This window comes from Giraffa tippelskirchi, chromosome 2, assembly GCF_054371585.1.
Source record: "Giraffa tippelskirchi isolate mGirTip1 chromosome 2, T2T-mGirTip1v1.2.pri, whole genome shotgun sequence".
NCBI lineage: Eukaryota > Metazoa > Chordata > Mammalia > Artiodactyla > Giraffidae > Giraffa > Giraffa tippelskirchi.
In genome coordinates this window covers 211,784,208-211,804,880 of record NC_137276.1, presented here as the reverse complement: position 1 = coordinate 211,804,880, position 20,673 = coordinate 211,784,208, and the positions used below count along the sequence as shown (strand labels likewise).

The 20,673-nt window shown below is 40.2% G+C and overlaps 1 protein-coding gene across 1 annotated transcript in view; it reads right to left on the bottom strand.

The window, feature by feature from the left end:
• The window catches only part of CHODL (chondrolectin), a 593,574-nt gene that overhangs the window by 479,128 nt on the left and 93,773 nt on the right, over positions 1–20,673 (bottom strand). The window contains exon 3 of the mRNA XM_081572699.1: positions 8,771–8,843. The gene's annotated coding sequence lies outside the window, so the exon portion shown is untranslated. The remainder of the gene's footprint in view (positions 1–8,770; positions 8,844–20,673) is intronic.

The window sequence follows — 20,673 nt, the reverse complement described above, 5'->3', positions numbered from 1 at the left end:
ACGTATGTCTGTACCATACCCTAGAACCAGTGAGAAGAAGGCTAACAGAGGGGGTCCCAGCAAAATGTGTTATTATCAAGCCTGATTCCATTCTCATATGGAGGTGCATTTGAAATGGAAACCTAGTTAGCTACAATGAAACTTTGAACAAGATCTCAAACTGTTAGTTAAATAGCCCTCTTTTTCCAGTAGTCATGTATGGATGTGCGAGTTGGACTGTGAAGAAAGCTGAGCACCGAAGAATTGATGCTTTTGAACTGTGGTGTTGGAGAAGACTCTTGAGAGTCCCTTGGACTGCAAGGAGATCCAACCAGTCCATCCTAAAGGAGATAAGTCCTGGGTGTTCATTGGAAGGACTGATGTTGAAGCTGAAACTCCAATACTTTGTCCACCTCATGCAAAGAGTTGACTCATTGGAAAAGACTCTGATGCTAGGAAGGATTGGGGGCAGGAGGAGAAGGGGACGACAGAGGATGAGATGGCTGGATGGCATCACCAACTCGACAGACATGAGTTTGGGTAAACTCCAGGAGTTGGTGATGGACAGGGAGACTTGGCGTGCTGCAATTCATGGGGTCAAAAAGAGTCGGACATGACTGAGCGACTGAACAGAACTGAACTTCTTAGTCAGTAACTTAATGCTCATTAGAAGTAAAAGGAGGACCTATCTAATTACCCACTGCTTGAGACTGTTGGAAGGCAAGAATTTGTGTCTGCTGTAGCCTGCTGCTTGGCCACATGTCTCAGTGTGCTGAGTTTTGATCAGTCAACTTAGATAAAACCTCATTACTTGAGATGCTAGAAATAGCGCCAGCAAAATGACCTAAGAAAGGGCAGTAAGTTTGTGTTGTCCCTTTTCCTTTCCTTCTGGAGCAATTCAGTCCAAGAGCTATTAGGTGGGACAAACAAGGGTGGTATCCAAACGAGGGGATGGGGCAGAGGGTGCTGCTGATGGGGAGTGTTAGACTTGAAGTAGGTTCTTACGTAGGTTGTCAGACTGCCAGAAGGATAAGGAAGGCACCCATGGGGGTGTTAGGAGAGATAAAGGCCTGGATATGGGGGCTTAGAGCCTCGGTGCGTTAAAGAGGCCATCTGCAGAGGAAAGAGTGGCAATGGAAAATCATAACACACACAGAGATTGATCAGACAGGTAAATATATTAAGGATAATGGGAGCCTGGTTTCTCATTCCTGAAGGAGTTACTAGTTAGAAAGGGAGAAAACTAGAACGAACCCTGTGGATCTGACTGAAATTGAAGATAATGAGGTAAACTCATCATTTTCAAATAGGTAGATATGTAAATACATAGATGCATACACATAGACACACCTGTGTTTGTTCACTAAGAAGATCTGAGAGAGTGACCTCAGACAAAAGCAATGGGTACATCTAGAATTCAAGTGTTAGTCTCTAAAATCTGCTACTGCTACTGCTGCTAAGTCGCTTCAGTCGTGTCTGACTCTGTGCGACCCCACAGACGGCAGCCCACCAGGCTCCGCCATCCCTGGGATTCTCCAGGCAAGAATACTGGAGTGGGTTGCCATTTCCTTCTCCAGTGCATGAAAGGGAAAAGTGAAAGTGAAGTCGCTCAGTCGTGTCCGACTCTTAGCGACCCCATGGACCATAGCCTACCAGGCTCCTCCGTCCATGGGATTTTCCAAGCAAGAGTACTGGAGTGGGGTGCCATTGCCTTCTCTGTCTCTAAAATCATTCTCCACTAAATCAGCACCCCTTTGGGGAAATGACTGATTTTGGAGCTGAGACAGGATATAGGGAAAGAGCAAATTAGCCAAGATGGAATATTCAGGCTCTCTCACCCCACATTTTGTAACAGCTGCAATCACTTACAGCACCGCGCATGTGCGTCACGAGGTACTCGCTTGGCCACGGGTTTTTGTGTGCTGTAAGCATATGTGACCTCCACCCAGAAAGCTGCGGGAATTACTGCCGCATCATGGCTGTGTCTGTTGGATCAGCCACTAGAGGAGAGAATATAGCGTGAATACCGCTCTGGCTGCTGCAGTCAGCCGGGAGGGAAGATGGTTACGGCTGCTGTGTCAGCCAGGAAAGAATAAACGTGTCTGCAGTTCTCATGGCTCCTCACGTGGTCTTCCGGCCTTCCGGCCTCTTAGCTCATGCCTTGCCTACCCTGGGTTCAGCGAACGGTGCCGACAGTATCAACAGCAAGACAACTGGCCTTGTGAACAGGATGAAGAGCAAAACACAAGGAAAGAAGAAGGTGGGCTTTTTTGCCCCCAAAAAGGTCTCAAAAAATGATATGGACATGTCAAAAAAACACAGAAGCTATGTTGAAGAGGATCCACTGACCAGATAAGAGACAATTTAAGAATCAAAATAATTAGTGAATCAGTTGAGTAAAATTTGAAAATATGTGTCCATACTGTTTCTTAAAAATGAGTTGAATGGAGCGTTTGTCATGAGAGATGACAGAGTTACTGATGCCAAAAATTTGACCTCTGTGCACCAGTGCCAAATCAAATCTTGGAGACAGTTGTGAGTGACATAGAAAGAATAGCTTTATTGCTTTACCAAGCAGAGTGGGACATTGAGGGCTCAAGCCTCAAAAACTGTGTGTCCCGACCTGGGAGGATTTGGGGAGGAGTTTTATAGCAATGATTCAAGGGCAGGGTTGCTGATAACATTAGAGAGTGTGCAGAGCCTTCACTCATTTAATCTGCTCTAGGATAATCTCTTAATGAGCTTCTCTGGTTCCTTCTGGCCTCTCCAGAATGAATACTGCTGACTCCATTTGCTGGGGGTTTTAGTTCTATAAATAGCTCAAATATATTATTATGTGTATCTCTTGAAGTAGAACCAGGACCCCAAGGCTACACTATTGTTTCTTAGCTCCTCCTCCCTTGTCTGCCCTCCCTTCCCTGATTAGCAGCTGTTTGAATCTGCCCTTCAGGACTCAAGGAAGGTCATGGTGGCTGAAATTTTTTCCCCAGAAAAAAGGAATGGGGGACATAGAAAGTCTGCCATGCCCTCGAGCCCCACAGAGTCCTGCTCAGTTTCATGACCTCATCTCAAATTTATCTCCCCCCAAATAATTATTATATACAAAGAAGAAAAAGTTTAAGTCTCTACCTTAATCAAGTGATAAAGCCATATCAGGAATTAGGATAAAGATAGGAATGAGCATGAGACTGCTATTTTTCATAACAAAGTATAATTGATTTTTAAAATAATATAAATGTGTAACCGTGATAAAAAATATTACATTGGAAAAATTTTAACAGAAGTTCTTATCTGCTATTCTTAGGTCTTATTCACTAGAATAAGACCTAAGAAAGCCAGAAAATAAACAACAAATATCATAAATAAAGATGATTCAATGATAACATAGTATTTGAAACCAAAAAAAAAAACAAACCATGAAACAGTTTTTACAAAGCAAAATATCATTTAATGGCTCTTAAGACAAACAGGAGATGACAACAGTGAACTCTGACATTCTAGGAATCAGTGAACTAAGATGGACTGGAATGGGTGAATTTAACTCAGATGACCATTATATATACTATTGTGGGCAGGCATCCCTTAGAAGAAATGGAGTAGCCGTCATAGTCAACAAACGAGTCCGAAATGCAGTACTTGGAAGCAATCTCAAAAACGACAGAATGATCTCTGTTCGTTTCCAAGGTAAACCATTCAGTATCACGGTAATTCAAGTCTATGCCCCGACCAGTAACATCGAAGAAGCTGAAGTTGAACAGTTCTGTGAAGACCTACAAGACCTTCTAGAACTAACACCGAAAAAAGATGTCCTTTCATTATAGGGGACTGGAATGCAAAAGTAGGAAGTCAAGAAACACCTGGAATAACAGGCAAATTTGGCCTTGGAGTACAGAATGAAGCAGGGCAAAGGCTAATAGAGTTCTGCCAAGAGAACGCACTGGTCATAGCAAACACCCTCTTCCAACAACACAAGAGAAGACTCTACACATGGACATCACCAGATGGTCAACACCAAAATCAGATGGATTATATTCTTTGCAACCAAAGATGGAGAAGCTCTATACAGTCAGCAAAAACAAGACTGGGAGCTGACTGTGGATCAGATCATGAACTCCTTATTGCCAAATTCAGACTAAAATTGAAGAAAATGGAGAAAACCACTAGATCATTCAGGTATGACCTAAATCAAATCCCTTATGACTATACAGTAGAAGTGAGAAATAGATTTAAAGGACTAGATCTGATAGAATACCTGATGAATTATGGATGGAGGTTCGTGACATTGTACAGGAGACAGGAATCAAGACTATCCCCAAGAAAAAGAAATGCAAAAAAGCAAAATGGCTGTCTGAGGAGGCCTTACAAATAGCTGTGAAAAGATGGGAAGTGAAAAGCAAAGGAGAAAAGGCAAGATATACCCATTTGAATGCAGAGTTCCAAAGAATAGCAAGGAGGATAAGAAAGCCTTCCTCAGTGACCATTGCAAAGAAATAGAGGAAAACAATAGAATAGGAAAGACTAGAGATCTCTTCAACAAAATTAGAGATACTAAGGGAACTTTTCATGCAAAGATAGACACAACAAAGGACAGAATGGTACGGACCTAACATAAGCAGAAGATATTAAGAAGAGGTGGCTGTAATACAGTATACTAATACATATATATGGAATTTTAAAGATGGTAACGATAACCCTATATGCGAGACAGAATAAGAGACACAGATGCATAGAACAATTTTATGGACTCTGAGGGAGAAGGTGAGGGTGGGACGTTCTGGGAGAATAGCATTGAAACATGTATATTATCATATGTGAAACAGAACACCATTCCATGTTCAATGCATGAGACAAGGGCTCAGGGCCGGGGCAATGGGATGACCCAGAGGGATGGGATGGGGAGGGAGGTGGGTGGGGGGTCCAGGAAGGGGAACACATGTAAACCCATGGCTGATTCATGTCAATGTATGGCAAAAACTATTACAATATTGTAAAGTAATTAGCCCCCAACTAAAATAAATAAATTTATTAAAAATAAAAAAATAAAAAAAAAAGAAGAGGTGGCAAGAATATACAGAAGAACTATAGAAAAACAGATACTCATGACCCAGATAATCACGATGGTGTGATCACTCACGTAGAGTCAGACATCCTAGAATGCAAAGTCAAGTGGGCTTTAGGAAGCATCACTATGAACAAAGCTAGTGGAGGTGATGGAATTTCAGTTGAACTATTTCAAATCCTAAAAGATGATGCTGTGAACGTGCTGCATTCAATATGTCAGCAAATTTGGAAAACTCAGCAGTGGCCACAGGACTGGAAAAGGTCAGTTTTCATTCTAATCCCAAAGAAAGGCAATGCCAAAGAATGCTCAAACTACCGCACAATTGCACTCATCTCACACGCTAGCAAAGTAATGCTCAAAATTCTCCAAGTCAGGCTTCAACAGTATGTGAACCATGAACTTCCAGATGTTCAAGCTGGATTTAGAAAAGGCATAGGAACCAGAGATCAAATTGCCAACATCTGTTGGATCACTGAAAAAGTGAGAAAGTTCCAGAATAACATCTGCTTCATTGACTACAATAAAGCCTTTGACTGTGTGGATCACCACAAACTGTGGAAAATTCTGAAAGAGATGGGAATACCAGACCACTTGATCTGCCTCCTGAGAAACCTGTATGGGGGTCAGGAAGCAACAGTTAGAACTGGACATGGAACAACAGACTGGTTCCAAATAGGAAAAGGAGTACGTCAAGGCTGTATATTGTCACCCTGCTTATTTAACTTCTATGCAGAGTACATCATGAGAAACGCTGGGCTGGATGAAGCACAAGCTGGAATCAAGATTGCTGGGAGAAACACCAATAACCTTAGATAGGCAGATAACACCACCCATATGGCAGAAAGTGAAGAGGAACTATAGAGCCTCTTGATGAAAGTGAGAGAGGAGAGTGAAAAAGTTGGCTTAAAACTCAACATTCAGAAAATTAAGATCATGGCATCTGGTCCCATCATTTCATGGCAAATAGAGGAAACAGTGGAAACAGTGACAGGCTTTACTTTTTTGGGCTCCAAAATCACTGCAGATGGTGACTGCAGCCATGAAATTAAAAGACACTTACTCCTTGGAAGAAAAGTTATGACCAACCTAGACAGCGCATTAAAAAGCAGAGACGTTACTTTGCCTACAAAGGTCCGTATAGTCAAAGCTATGGTTTTTCCAGTAGTCATGTATGGATGTGAGAGTTGGACTGTAAAGAAAACTGAGCACTGAAGATTTGATGCTTTTGAACTGTGGTGTATGAGAAGACTCTTGAGAGTCCCTTGGACAGCAAGTATATCCAACCAGTCCATCCTAAAGGAAATCAGTCCTGAATATTCATTGGAAGGACGGATGCTGAAGCTGAAACTCCAGTACTTTGGCCACCTGATGTGAAGACCTGACTCATTTGAAAAGACCCTGATGCTGGGAAAGATTGAAGGCAGGAAGAGAAGGGGACAACAGATGAGATGGTTGGATGGCATCACCCACTCAATGGACATGAGTTTGAGTAAACTCCAGCAGTTGGTGATGGACAAGGAAGCCTGGCATGCTGCAGTCCATGGCATCGCAAAGAATCAGACATGACTGAGCAACTGAACTGAGCTGAACTGAACTACTGTGTACAAGTACTGTTGTAAACATTATATATATATATATATATATATATATATACACACAGTCATTATTAATCCTTGTAACACTATGAACTAAATATAAAGATTGGGAAATGGGGCCCCAGAGAAGTCAGACAACGTACCCCAATGTTATAAGACTAGTAGGTGGCAGAATTAAGATCTTAACCCAGTTACCAATTTCAGCCTCAAAATCAGCAAAGTTTTCTGCTACTTTCTTACCTCCATTTCCTTATAGGGATATTTGGTTGCCCAAAGGACTTGTATGATGAGCGAGATGAAATAAAATGGTAAGCCAGAAACACATACAGATACATACTTTACAACAATATCACTGCAGAGCAGAAAATCTGCAATAAATATATATCTATATGGAAACAAATGAAACTTCACTCCCCACCTATTTCCCCACCGCCCCCACCCTGAGAACTTATCTAGAGGCAAAAGGCAAAACAATAGGACTTCTAGAAAATAAAATAGACAAATATTCAGGAACTCAAGGTAGGAGAGACTTCTTAAAGTGTCTGCCTGCAATGCGGGAGACCTGGGTTCGATCCCTGGGTTGAGAAGATCCCCTGGAGAAGGAAATGGCAACCCACTCCAATACTGTTGCCTGGAAAATTCCACGTACAGAGGTGCCTGGTAGGCTACAGTCAAGCGGATCGCAAAGAGTCCATCAGGACTGAGTAACTTCATTTCAAAACCTGAAGATGCCCTAAGGCCAAGGACTATATCTCCTTGTCTTTGTATCCTAATCCTTTACACAGAAAAGATGGTTAGATAGCATCATGGACTCAATGGAGAGATAGTGGAGGACAGGCGAGTCTGGTATGCTGCACTACACAGGGTATCAAAGTGACTGCACAACAACAACCCTCGCACAGGGACATTTAGCAGATGCTCATTAAATTAATTTTGAGGGAGTGAGTTGAAGTTAAGAATATACTCTTTCCAAATTTTTATGGCCATTAACTCTGGCCAGAGCAGTAGATAATTTTAATGAGTAGAGTTTTATTTTAGTGATAATCTTGCTTATCTGATTTCCTAACCCTGCAAATTTCCTGCAGTTGCACATCCAGTTCACTGATCAACTATCAAACCGAAGGATAGCTTGTCATTACATCTGCAGTGAGTCAGTTGCCTGGGGAAAAGTACATGTCACACATTTACATTTTGGCCTCAAGGTAAAAGGACTTTTTTGTTTTCTGAACAGTGCAACAGTCTTGAAGACTAAAATAGTACATTTGATGCTGACTCTGGTCAGTGATGAAAACCTAGTATCACTTACAAAACTGTACGTTTTTTTTGGGAGGCATGTTCCCGGGCTTGGGCTGGTATTTCTGACTATCATTAGTGCTGATGAACTGCCAAGTTCCTAAATCACACACAGATGACTTAAACAAACAGAGCATGTAACAAGCTATTCAGCGAAAATGTTTCTTTGAAGATTTTAACTGCTAACTGTGTCACTGGTGACCTTAAAACTTCTACTTGAAGAAAAATTCTAATATTTATATGAAAGGTTGTTCTGGGGCAGAGTGGTAAGAGTGATGGCTAAGGAGAGGTTACTTAGGAGTCATCTACAATAGTCTAGATGAAAGGAGACAAAGCCACTTTGAAGTACCGTGTTGTTCTACTATATGAAGTCCAGCCTGCCATACCCAGAGACACACACGCATACACACACGCGCGCACACACACTCACTCTTTCAGTGTCTGTGTTTACCAGCACATTTGAACCTACAGTTTATGTTCTTTTCTGGGTAGCAGTAGCATAAAAGAAAGAACACTAGACTAAAAATCAGGTTATCTGAGCAGAGGAACTTGGAATAAATGATAATGACAAATAATAATCACAAAAATGAATACAATAATTACTAAATATTTACATATATTAAATGAATTATTCCTCTTAATCAACCCAAGAGGAGGGGACTTTTACTTTACAGGTGAGAAACAGGCACAGCAAGGTTGAGTTGACCACACCCCAAGTTTGTGCATGGTAGAGCTGGGAATTGAGATCACACATTCTGGTTGTGTCTGGGCTTATAGCCACCAGCTCCAACAGTACTCAATTCTAGTTTCTATTTAGAAAACGTACCGCCTCATCACTTACGATTTTTCCCATTTGTTTGGGTTTCTAAGCATCAGGAGATTTGTCTCCAAGCAGCCTTCATCTTAAAGAGTATCTATATGAGAGGAGAAATTACACAAATAGTTATGTGATATTAATTAAACAGACTGCAACACAGATGATCTTTTCATTTAAAAAGTAGGAGACAACTAATAAAAGATGCTGTTTCTTCAACTATCTTTCTCATGCCTATTCATAAACTTATCTTTAGGTCATAAAAACTCCCATTTTGTAACAGGCACATAAACAAAGACCTCCTGTAATTCAGTGATTCCATACTCCATCAGCTCGTGCATTGGCTTTAATCCCACAAAGTGAAAGTAAAACACATTGAAATCACTGTGGATTTAACCCTTCTGTTACCCAAAAGTGCTTTCACTGGAAAACCTCTAGAAGCACTATTCAACTCACTCATAACTCTGGTAGTATAGCATCACCTGATATGAACAGCACCAGTTAAGTGCTGTTAGTAATTAAATTAAACCACATGAGAGCATTTGAGTGTGCTAGGTGAGAGAGGTCCCTAGAAGGTCTGTGAGTGCTGAAATGTCAAGCAACCTTATCTCAGCAAAAATGTCTGATCAACTCTCTTTGCCTCATAATTTCCCAACTCCATTTTCACCAAGATTAAACGTTAGGACTTTATTTCTTGACCCAGAGTGGGAACGTATCTGACTGCAGCTGTTTCTCAGTCTGCCAGTTTCATGGGACAGTGAAGTAGACTGCATTGTGTTATAAAACCACAACCGGGCAGTAAATTACAAGGAGGAAAAAAAAAAACAAATTTTGCTGAGCACGGTCGGGTTTTTTGTTTGTTTGTTTGCTTGTTTTTAAAGTGGATGAATCTCGTTTAACTCAGTCTGAATGAGCGAATAATAAAACGTTTTTTAGAAATGTGTTACCACACTTCATCTTTATTTTGTTTTTAGTTTAGCAACAGAAGCAATCTTTGAAACAAACAGTTTCCACATGGGTGAAGGTAAGCTGAGAAGATGCCAGTGTTCTGCTAGCAGTTTTGACAGTTACCAAGTAACACTGTCTCAGGAACTCTTAGAATTTTGCTTTTGAAACTGTGGACAAACACACAGGGGAGAGAATCAGACTTAAATATTCCAGCCTTCTCAGCTGTCTTTGAACTGAGGAAGGTTAGCAGCAGCACCTTTTGCTCATGGAGATCAAAAGTTTTAGGAAGAGTCAATGGGGAAAGAAGGAGACAGTGCAATGTCATAAAACAGACAAAAACCAGTCTCTGTGCCAAAGAGTGTAAAGACTATGGGGGCTTGGGCGGAGTTGTGGTGAATGGTAGTTCCTGGGGAGGCTGAGAGTATTGGGCCTCCCATCAAACCTCTTTCTAATTTTTCAAACCACTTCCACCCCAAGAGCTGGAGCAAAATTGGACAAAAGAAGGCCACAGCAACTTTCTACCAAAGAGTAAAGCACAAAACTCGGTAGTTTCTCTGCTTGTTTCAATATCCCTGCTTCCTTCAATAATGACACAAGCAATCACCAAAGGGTCCTTATTAAATACTATGTGTATTACACTATAAAAGCAAAAAAAAAAAACCAAAAACCTCATACATGAATGCTCTCCACCTATTCACAGCAACCCCCCATTATTCAAAACAACATTAAGGGAAGAAAATTGAAGTGACATTATCATGCATCATAGGATGGAAATTAATGGTTTTATTCACTAGAGAATCTGGGGTTCTAAGAATTTGCTGTCCTTCCCAAGCCCACAAACTTTCAAAAGTTCTGTTGTAGCAATTTTGAGAACAGAGAGAGGTTCAAGGTCAAAACTGCCCCCCAGCAGTTTGCACAGAGGAGCTCTGAATCTTTGGGAACTTCCTTTTTTAACAAGGTCTCAGATGGTAAAGAATTGGGAGGACTAAACTTTACACCTTATTTTGTTAAGTCAAGTTAAAATGTTTCCTTAATAAAGTCATACAATTCTTAAATCTTACATAGTTTCTTTAGAAATAGATTCCCTTCCACCATCTGGAGAGTTAGCAATGTTGTCTACATAACAAATGACCATCAGCAAAAATCTTCATCAGAAGACAACAGACTCTTACTAGAAGTTCAAGAGGTCTGTGAGTTTTGAAGATGATTCACCTGCAATTATACTGAGAAAACTAACTAGCTCTTGCTTGAGAGGATTCTGTAAAACAAGGCTTTTTCAAGGATCTTAAAAAAAAAAAGTGGAGAAAAAAAAGAAACCAATATATGGGGGTGGTGAGGACAGAAATTATGCTCCTTAATAAAAATATTAAAGAGCAGTCTGCTCACTACAACAAATAGAACCACGTAGTCAAAACAGTTATGTCTTGGAATGGGAGAAAGTGCCTGATAGAAAAAATAAGAGCATATAGAAACACTTACTGCTCTCAAACATTTTTTAGGCCACCTCTTAAATCCTTACACAGTAGTCCCCCCTTACACATGGTTTTGCTTTGCATGATCTCAGTTACCCATGGTCAGCTGCAGTCCAAAAATATTAAATGGAAAATTCCAGAAATAAGTAATGTATAAGTTTTAAGTAATAGGTTCCTTCTGAGTGGCATGATAAGCTGTCATGTGGTCTTGCTCCTTTCCACCAGGGATGTGAATCACTGGGTTATCGCAATGATTGTCACAATATCACAGTGCTTGTATTCAAGTAACCCTTGTTTACTTAATAATGGTCCCAACATGAAAGAGAAATGATGCTAGGAATTTTGATATGCCAAAGGGAAGCCATGAAGGCTTCCTTTAAGTGAAAAGGTGAAAGCTCTCAACTTAAAGAAAGGAAAAAATTGTATGCTGAGGTTGCCTATAGAATGAAAGAATGTATGCCTAAGGCCTATGGAAAGAAAGAATCTTCTATTCGTGAAATTATGAAGAAGGAAAAAGAAATTTGTGCTGTTGTTCTGCTGTTGTATTTCAAAGTGCAGAAGTTAGGGCCACAGTGCATGAGAAATGGTTAGTTAAGGTGGAAAAGGCATTGAATTTGTACAATAATATATTTGGAGAGAGAAGGGCCACATTCATGTAACTTTTATTATAGTATATTATATATCAGTTTTCTATTTTTTATTAGTTATTATTGTTACTCCCTTACTGTGCCTAATTTATAAATTAAACTTTATCATAGATATGTATTGTTATATAGGAAAAAACATGGGTTTCCCAGGTGGCGTTAGTGATAAAGAATCCGCCTGCAAATGCAGGAGGTGCAAGAGATGAGAATTTGATCCCTGGATTGGGAAAACCCCATGGAGTAGGAAATGGCAACCCACTCCACTATTCTTGCGTGGAAAATGCCATGAGCAGAAAAGCCTGGTGGGCTACAATCCGTGGGGCCGCAGAGAGTCGGACATGACTGAGTGACTGAGCACATGCACACATACATAAGAAAAAACGTAGTACACGCAGAGTTCCCTACCGTCCGTAATTTTAGGCATCCACTAGGAATCTTGGAATGTATCTCCCACAGATAAGGTAGGACTACTGTATCTTAATATGGTAGCCCTGGAAAGACCTATAGAGACTCTTCCAGTCTGCTTGACAAACTTAGAAGGAAAAAATTGAGGCCATTCTGGGAAGCTTATCTACCACTTCCGGAGATAGTCCTCAGGTTCACCTCCCTGTGTGAAATCTGTCTTAACTCCCCAGGTAGAGAGAGGGACTCTTTTTCTATGTTCTCAGAGCCCTGCTTTCTGTTGCTACCATTTAGCACGTGTCACAACCACATCATTATTTCTTTACATGTCTATGAGCACCAGTTGATAAGAAGGGATGAACTAGTAATCATGTCTGTTTGTGTGTTAATATCCTCTGTGCTTGCATGAAAAGATGATCAACATCACTAATTATTAGGGAAACACAAGTCAAAATCACAATGAAACATCATCTCACTCATGTTAGAATAGCTATTATCAAAATGGCAAGAAACAACAAGTGTTGTACACTGTTGGTAGGAATGTAAACTGGTCCTGTCATGATGGAAAACAGTATGGAGGTTCCTCAAAAAATTAAAAATAGAATATGATCCATCTATTTCACTTCTGGGTATTTATGCAAAGAAAACAAAAACACTAATTTGAAAAAATATATGCACCCCTACATTCATCAAAGCATTATTTACAATAGCCAAAATATGGAAACAACGTAAGTGTCCATTAATGGATGAATGAATAAAGAAGATGTGGTATATAAATACAATAGAATATTATTCAGCCATTAAAAAGAATAAAACTTGTCATCTCATCTGTGACAACATGGATGGACCTTAAAGGTATTATGTTAAGTGAAGTAAGTCAGATGGAGAAAGACAAACACCATATGATTTCACTCATGCATTAAATATAATCATAATAAATAAATGAACAAACCAGACAAACCAAAAACAAACATATTGATACAAAGAACTGAGCAGTGGTTACCAGAGGGGAAAGGTGGGGGAAAGGTGATGAGCAAAGGAGGTCAGCTGCAGGATGATGGATGGAAACTAAATTTTTGGCAGGGAACATGTAGTACTCATGAAATTTATATAATGCTATAAACCAATGTTACCTCAGTAAAAAGAAAATACCTTAAAAAAAAAGGATCCTCTGTGCTTAGCAATGTCTGACTCAATAAATGGGTATTAACTAACTGATTGCTCAATTCAGTGACAAATTAATAAATTAATGCATAAGGAAAATAAGGCCCACATTTGTTAACCAGCTACTTCATATCACACAGCTGTGTGTATGTGAGTCGCTCAGTGCTGTCTGCCTCTTACAACTCCATGGACTATATAGCCTGCCAGGCTCCTCTGTCCATGAGATTCTCCAGACAAGAATACTGGAGTGGGTTGCCATTTACTTCTCCAGAGGATCTTCCTGACCCAAGAATCGAACCAGCAACTCCTGCATTGCAGACAGATTCTTTACTATATGAGCCACCAGAGAAGCCCCTTTGTATCAAATTACATCTCCTCAAAGGCCTTTAAAAATTTTTGAATACATAATCCAGCAAAGGGTTTTATTGTAACAAGAAAGAAATTCCATAATAAAGCTTGGTAAAAACCTTAGCTCATAAACCAAATGTGTGCCAAAGTTAGATATTTTCTTTTTTTAATATTTAAACAATAACATCATGCTAGAAGAGAATCTGAAGCTCCACAGTCAATGCCAAAAACAGTTTGGTTCCATTTTTCAACATAATTGTAGCTCAGTTTGTCTGGGGGATCTAATGCTGTGCTGGGAACAAGGACACCAAGATGGATGGGACAGATACTGGCTCCCAAGGAGTTTACCGTTTAATGGAAAACATAGAGGTCCTTCAGTTTTTTTAAAATGAATATAATTTCCTCAAAAAAAATGTAGCTTAAAAAAATAAGTAAAAGGAAAAAGATGTAGTAAAGGAGGAAAACAGAATCCACTCGAATCTCTGGGGAGCTCTCTTTCTTGGTGGAGGGCTCTTGTATTCAATCAGCAGGGTGCTTCTTTCTCAGAGTTATTCACTGCTCCACTGCAGGTGACAGACTCACAGAGTTCTTAACATTCTTTCTTGGGCCATCATAGTCCACATACACTGAAGGACAAGCCAACCCTTCACCACTCTGTTCCAAGGAGACAAAAACCCATGCCATAACAACATGGAGAGAAAAAAGGGTCAGGAAAGTTAGCTCTAACACCAACCTTCTGCTCTACCATCTATACCTGCATCATCAACTCCCCCCGCCCCACCACCACCTCACTCAGTCTTTCCCTGGCATTTGTTTTCTCTTCCAGAAATGGCTAGAATCTTTGCATGGCCAAGGTTAGGACCAATGCCATGGACATGTGACCTGGCCACTCAGAAGAGCCCCATATTTGCTCTCTGCTCTGCTGTTGCCACCTTGATAGTCTACATAACTTTTTATCAAAGGATCCCTCATTTTCATCTTGCACTGGATCCCACAAATTATATTCTTGTGCCCCTAGTACCATTCTTTTGAAATGGTACTAGGACTGTAACAGAGAAGAATAAACTTGATTCCCAATAGCCTAAAATAAACATGATAGCCCATTCTCAAGGCTCTGCTCCCAGGCTTGACCTTTAAAGTATAATAAAAAGCTGCAGAACAGAAAATATTAGTTTTATAGGAACATTGTGACAGACCTATACAAACAGCTGCAATAGCAAAGGGTTCCAGGGCCAGGAAGCCTGTAACAACTAGCCATACATGCTCCTCCTCACCTTTTGGTATAAAAGAAGCCTGAATTCTAACTTGGGTCAGATGGTTCTTTGGGATACTAGTCTGATATATTCTCCATCTGCTGGCTTTTTGAATAAAGTCTCTGTTCTTTCCCCCAATACTTCTTCTCTCAAATTTATTGGCCTGTCATGTGGCAAGCAGCACAAGGTTGGACTCCATAACACGACCACACGGGTTCCTTGTCAGCACAGCACATGACCCACATGTGGTATATGGCCACCCACGCTGCATCACAACAAATTTTTACTGACGTCTGAACAGTGACTGGCCTTCAAGTGCTACTGTCTTTTCTCTGGGAGTTAAGCACTAGAGTAAAAGGATTTGTTTTAGATTCCTTCACAGGTTCAAGGGAGCAGTAATTCCCAAACAATGCCCATCAGGAAGGTTGGTCTTCTCATCAGTCACAGCCCACTGACACGCTGGCACAATCTAAACTGTTTCTGAATCTCTCCACCATGCTCTTGGGTAAACAGATCAGGGCTAACTGGACCAAAGTACCACAGGCTTAATTATGTTGCTACCCTGTGATTGATGCTTTTGAACTATGGTGTTGGAGGAGACTCCTTGGACTGCAAGGAGATCCAACCAGTCAATCCTAAAGGAGATCAATTCTGAATATTCATTGGAAGGACTGATGGTGAAACTCCAATACTCTGGCCACATGATGCAAAGAACTGACTCATTGGAAAAGACCCTGATGCTGGGAAAAATTGAAGGCAGGAGGAGAAGGGAATGACAGAGGATGAGGTGCTTGGATGGCATCACCGACTTGACAGACATGAGTTTGAGCAAGCTCCAGGAGTTAGTGATGGACAGGGAAGCCTGGCGTGCTGCAGTCCATGGGGTCACAAAGACTCAGACATGACTGAGCAACTGAACTGACTGATTGACCCTGTGACTACACTCACACAATTACTATAGCTTATTACAATGGGTCTAAAAATCTAGTACCTGAAACTGAGGTATCAGCATCACCTGGGAATTTGTTAGAAATATACAATCTCAGACAAATTGAGTCAAATTTGGGGGTGAGGGACAGGAACTTGAGTTTAAGAAATCCATCCAGGTGATCCTGATGGCATTAGGAACCGGTGAGCCATTAGAAATGGAAGAAATAATATCTTCTGGTTGCAAATACACAGCATCGATATGAAAAATGTTCTCCACCATTCCACTTAAAGGAAAGTTACACTATTTTATTCATTCATCTACTTTAATCATAACTGCTTTTATGCTTATGCTAAATACATTCATGTGTGTATGTGTAAGCCCCTCAGGCACTACATTGGATATAAAGATAATGGTCTGTGTCATGAAAGACCTTATAATCTAATGCAGAGGAAGACAAGAGGCAAATTCATAAATATAAATAACTCTGCCCAGAATGCTGGATGAGAAATTCAAGAAAGTGCAGCATGCATTTGGCCAAGGCAGAAATTACATAGTATGTTGGGGCAGGGTTAGGGAAAATTTAATGAATGCACAGTGTAGCTAGAATTTTGACATGTAGTAAATGGGAAAGAGAACATTCCAGGCACATGAAGAGCAAAAAGAAAAGAGGTGAAAAAGAAGAGAGTGCATTTCAAGCATGCCTGTGTGCTCAGTCGCTCAGTTGTGTCTGACTCTGCGACCCCACGGACTGTAGCCCACCATGCTCCTCTGCTCGTGGAATTCTCCAGACAAGAATACTGGAGTGGGTTGCCACTTCCTCTTCCAGGAGATCTTCCCAACCTAAGGACTGAACCCACATCTCTTGCCTCTCCTGTACTGGCAGGTGAATTCTTGACCACTGAGCCACCTGGGAAGTTTAGAGTTTATTTTGAGATGATCATCTAACTCCATTTCATTAGAGTGTAGAATCTATGAAAATGATTAATCTGAGAAAGCAAAACAAAATACTAGAGTAGGGTCAGCTTTTGGAGGGAAGGTCCTGAGAGCAAGGCAGAGTTCTGGCTTCTGATGAGTGAAAACAGTGTCCCGAGGCCTATAATAGAGGCAAGTAGAACCAGCTTCTCAAGTTCTCCTCCATCTCAGCCACATCTCCACCTGGGATGACCGGCAAAGCGCTTAAGCTCCTTAAGACACTGTTTTGACAAAGAGAAAGCATACTTGTCCTATTTCACAGGAAAAAATGGGATGAGCAGAAATGAGTCGAAGTCATTTGGAGACAGAGCTACGTTCCTGGACCCACCGCTGGGGAGACTAGATATTTCTTCATGGCTCTTGTGGCCAGTGCACAGGATTTGTAAGTCACCTTTTTTATTCTTTCACATCAGATTCCTTCCTGGGGAACGAGGACTTTTTTTTTTTAAGTCAAGAGTAATTTGTAGTTTGGAAAGTATCCTGGACAAGGCTATGTTTAAGCCTCCGCTTTTAGACACCAGGCTTCCAGCTCATCTGTCCCCACTCCCATCTCCTGCGTAGTGCTGTGGATGGACTAATGGGTAGCCATGGGCCTCTTTAAATCCAGGGACGAGAGACATCGGTGACAACATGATGGGTTCTGAGGCAAGGGAGGACTGTCATTTGTTAACTACCTTGCTAGCTGTTTCTGTCTGTTTCATTACACTCACTCTTCCAGACTTTTCTAAGCCTAGGCAAAGAACTGTGGGCAAATTATAAAAAGGCAAACAGTCAGTTTATATATATATATATATATATACTTAAAAAATCCTCTTTTGAGTGTTAGTTCTTGTGGGCAAAGAGCATCTATGGTTAATTTTGAATAACAGTTGAATGATATAAAGTCATTTGCTGCTTTGAGGGCCTCGGGAGCAATACTAAAATAGCTGAGGGAATGTAAATTACTACTATTTCTCTGAACAGCAAGTTGGCAATGCCCATCAAAACTTAAGTGTACAGTTGTGTCCAACTCTCTGTGATCCCATGGACTACAGCCTGCCAGGCTCCTCTGTCCATGGAGATTCTTCAGACAAGAATACTGGAGTGAGTTGCCATTCCCTTCTCCAGGGACCGAACCTGGGTCTCCCACATGGGAGGCAGATTCTTTACCATCTGAGCCACCAGGGAAGCCCTATCAAAACTTAAAGTGCATGCAAAATGTGAGTCAAAATTATATTTCAAGGGCTTTATCTTACAGGTATACTCAAATAAGCAAATTGGCTCTGTACAAGATTGTCCATAAAATATTGTTTGTATTAATATTTTTTAAAAAAGCATTAGAAACAACCAAAATGACCATAAATAAGGAACTGGCTAACTAAAGTATAGCCATAAATACTTGTTAATCAGAGCAAAGAATGGGAGAAATGCTTTATGTACTGATATGGAGAAAGCTCTAATATACAAAGGTTTTGACAAATGTGTTAGCACACTGTGCTCAGTATATTACTATAAAAAAATTTTTAAGGAATTTCTATATATTTATCTATACAAAAAATATGGGAACAAAAGAAATAACATTGGCAACTATAAGGAAAGAAAAAGACGTGAGATGGGAAAGAATTTCCATTTCATAACCTTTAGTTCCTTTTGAGTTTAAGGTGAAAGTGTGAAAGTCACTTAGTCATGTCTGACTCTTTGCGACTCCATGGACTGTTTTCCAGACCAGTATACTGGAATGGGCAGCTGTTCCCTTCTCCAGGGGATCTTCCCAACCCAGGGATCAAAACCCAGGTCTCCCACATCGCAGGCAGATTCTTTACCATTTGAGCCACCAGTGAAGCTCTTTTGAGTTTAGACCTGTGTTATCAATTAAGAAAATAAGTGAAGTAAAATAAGAATTCTAAATAGATTTTTTAAAATGACTAAACTATTAACCTGAAAAAATTCTAATTTTTCTTAAGATAATCATTCTAAAAGACTATCAATTTTGAAGCTCTTTTTATTCTAGAAACTCAGTGAAACTTCTCCACTCTAAAAATAACATATATATATATCCTGCTAAGGAAAACAGGATGAACCAATTATCCTTCTTTGCCCTTACCCCAAACAGTCAAGGCCAAAGAAATGAGCCAGTGAGGAAAAAGTCATTAGAATAGCTATCATGAAAAATATGTGAAAGTGTTAAAGAGGAAGATTCATTAGGCCAAGTATTTATTTTGATGTCCCTCGTTTCAGAAAAAGATGTCATTGGACTTCACAAATTATAAGCCACACAAAAATGCAAGGTCCATAAGAATAAACCAGTTGTTCAGTACAAATTAGCCAGTCACTCCCTCAATGCATACACAGAGTTTGCTAATGAAACCAGAGAAAGCCCTTGCATGTGACGTCATAAAGAAAAACACCATGCCAAGTAATGAGTAACTGACCCAACAATAGCCTTCCAGCAGTAAATATAAGTTCACAGTGCTGCTATTTATAATATCTTTAAACATAGGCAGAAGCCACAATCACAAAATATAGCTGAGTATAAGCCATGGTACAAAGGACCAAAAACCAATGAAATCTAGATAAGCAACCCTGCCATAACCCATTGAACTTAAGGGTGGATTTCGCTCATCAGAGGAAAGGAAGGACTGCATATTTTTAAAGTTGTCCTCCATAAATCTCTCTCTCCTCAGCAGACTTTTGCATCATACTGAGTGGCTGGGAATTTAATGTTATACTTCTTGACAAGTGCCTGGGGACATTCTCAGGTGCTGCTTTAGGACAGAATGATGGGTTTTAATCATCAACAATGTAAGCACTGAACTAACATCTTTTAACATAAGCTGAAGAGTGTTTCCATCCCCTTTAAAAGTAGAAGATCTAGCTACTTCTGTGAGTTGATAAGAAGGTCAAGATTTGCCTTAAGAACATTTTAGGCCCATTCCAACATATGCACCAATAGAGGACTGATGCTTAAAACTTGACTGAAGTTCAATATTTTTGCCTGAAAAAGAGAAATACATGTATAATCAAAAGTTCATCTTATAGTACTGATGAATCTATTTGCAGAGCAGCAACGGAGACACAGACATAGAGAACAGACTTACGGACACAGTTGGGGAAGGAGGCGTGGGGAGACAAACTGAGAGAATATCATGGAAACATATATTACCATATGTAAAATAGATAGCCAGTGGGAATTTGCTGTATCACACAGGGAGCTCACACTGGTGCTCTGTGACAACCTAGAGGGATGGGATGGGGTGGGAGGTGGGCAAGAGGCTCAGGATGGAGGGGACATATGTATACCTATGTATGATTCATACTGATGTTTGGCAGAAACCAACACAATATTGTAAAGCAATCATCCTCCAATTAAAAATAAATCAATTTTCAAAAAAAGTTCATTGTAGTCATTTTGTAAAGCCAGAGATGCATTGAGAGAACATTTGAGTAAATGGCTTCATGGTATAAGACCAAAAATGAACAAATTACAAAGTGTACATCTGGATAACCTGTAAATCAGTTGACTTACATGCATGTAAGCAAAAGCCAGTTGAATGTTAGAGGATGCTTAAATAAGAAAGCTGATTTGGCTATATTTTATTTGAAGTTTATTCTTTTTGGCAGTGTATATCAGTGTATTTGGCAGTTAGAATAAGTTTTAGCCTTGTTTAACAGGAAAACCAAACTAACAATGACTGAAATAAGAGAATTTTATTTCTCTGTACATAAAAGATGTCTAAAGATAGGCAGTTCGGGGCTGGTACAGTGGTTCAGTAGTCAAGGGACCAAGGTTCCTCAACCACCCTTGGCCTCCTAGGAT